Below are 1,949 nucleotides of genomic sequence, written 5' to 3'. Positions count from 1 at the left end.
GTGTTTTTTTTTTTAATCTTTTTTCTGATTAAAAAAAATTTTTTTTTTTAAATAAATTCAGTGTTCACATTTCTACAAAGAATTAACCCAGTTTCAGGAAACCCTGCCCCGGCAGGGCAGGTAAGCAACACTCTCCCTGCCCACATCTAGTTTGATTTCACGCCCTGATGCTTCAAGCTGCGCGGAAAAGCGGCAGCTTATGGAAGAGGAAATCCATGCCTGGCCTGTGCTCAGGGCCTGGGGCTCAGGAAGCTTTCAAGAAAGCAGAGGGGAAGACTAGCTTACTGCAAAACCTTTTAAAAAATATTCATACACTCCAATGAGCACCTGTCCAGATGTTAGAACAAGAGATTGGAAACATCCCGTCCAGGCCAGTGGGAGGCAGCGTCTTCCTCGGGGTGCCCTCGGGGTGCAGGGGGAAGGTCCCGGCTCTTCCACTGGAGAAAGGAGACTCGCCTGGCTTTCTAGTTCATGTTTGACTCTTTCCTCTAAAACCTGTGCTGAGTCTTGGACTGCATGAACGGGAAGCACAAACATTTGACTTGTATGCAAAAAAAGTACAAAAACAACTAGAATATCAAAGTTTTGGTAATATAAGGCCATCTGTTCAAGTCCACCTTGGAAACCTGTAACAGATATTTAAATACTACAGTGAAAAGGCATCTTAATATACTTTTTAAAAACATCTGAAGTAATCTGCTAAGATTAAGTGTGTAAAAAAAAAAGTCAATTCCCTTTGAGGGCACTTTGTCCTTTGAAGAAGGCAAGGTGGGGTGGGAGGGCACAGGGCCGGCGGGTTAATGCTTCAGCCATGGGTGGGCTTCAGTGGAAGCCTTGCTGCGGTCCCCATAGCCATACAGGAGCTCCTCCCCAGCCGCGATGTCTCGGGAGGCGATGAGATTGAGGTGAGGCACACCATCGATGTCGTGCAGTTTGGTTTGGCAGTTCCCACCTTTGCTGTGATTGATCAGCCTTCCTAGGCGATTTGTCTCTCTAGTTGCATCCACGCAGTAGGCTTTGCTCAGATACTGAAAATAGTACATGTAGCAGCCCGTGGAAGGGTCCTGTGTGTACAGAGCCTCCCGCTTCTTGGCGCCTGCGATCTCAATGAGGTCCCCGTGGTCTTCCACCACAAAGTCACCCCGGGAGAACTACTTGGTGGCAATCACACCCCTGCCTTTGCCACCGATGAGGTCAATCTTCATTCCTTCTTCCTTCCCACTTTCAATCAATTCATCTATTCTTTTCCTTTCTTCAGACTGCAGTTCAGCTTTGCTCTTCCTGGAGCTCCTTCAGACAGGGTAGAAATCCGTAAGTTTGTGATTCTGTTGCGTTTTTCCTTGGGCTTTTTTTCAGGGGTGACTGTTTGACCCTGATGGGCTTTTTCAGGGCTTGCTTGGCCACGGCTGCATTGGCGGAATCACAAGACGAGGGTGGAGTTTTTGGAGGTTCTCTTGCTTCAGATTTTTGGTTTCGAAAAGGTGCCAGGGGACCTCTCCTGGAATCTTTGATCTTCTGTTCCTCCGACGTCATGGCGCTCCGTACCGCGTTCCCAGCTTTTCTTTTCTCTTCTCCTTTCCTGTAGATTCCGGCTGATGGTTTCCCCTGGCATTTGACTTAGTGATGTGTAACTGAGTTCTCTTCCTGCAGCCCTGCCAGGCCCATCCGCGTTGCGCCCCCCGCCCTCGCCGCCGCCACCAGCGCCCCACGGCACCCCTTTCCCCCATGGCTGGCGAGGCAGGGCCCAGCACCGGGGCACCGCGGCAGCCCAGGGCTGCCTGGAGGAGGCAAGCAGGGAGGGAGGCGCAGGCGGAGCGTCCCGACCTCATTCTTCTTGACAGGCTCAGGCTGAGGAACAAATGCAGCACCCCCATTCATTAGAAGTCACCCCTGTGTCAACCCCACCTGCCTTCCTCAGTCCAAGGCAAATGGCTGAGGTGGAGGGAAGT

The 1,949-nt window shown here is 50.8% G+C and overlaps 1 pseudogene across 1 annotated transcript; it reads right to left on the bottom strand.

The window, feature by feature from the left end:
• Positions 1-3: 3 nt before the first annotated feature.
• LOC108298828 lies at positions 4-1,548 on the bottom strand (annotated as a pseudogene). Its single transcript, XR_001822714.2, has one exon. The product of XR_001822714.2 is annotated as an N-lysine methyltransferase KMT5A-like (transcript).
• Positions 1,549-1,949: the final 401 nt, after the last annotated feature.

Source organism: Cebus imitator, unplaced genomic scaffold (assembly GCF_001604975.1).
Source record: "Cebus imitator isolate Cc_AM_T3 unplaced genomic scaffold, Cebus_imitator-1.0 Scaffold1123, whole genome shotgun sequence".
In the NCBI taxonomy this organism is placed as follows: Eukaryota; Metazoa; Chordata; class Mammalia; order Primates; family Cebidae; genus Cebus; species Cebus imitator.
The sequence above is the reverse complement of the archived record's forward strand: the minus strand, read 5'-3'. Positions and strand labels throughout refer to the sequence as shown.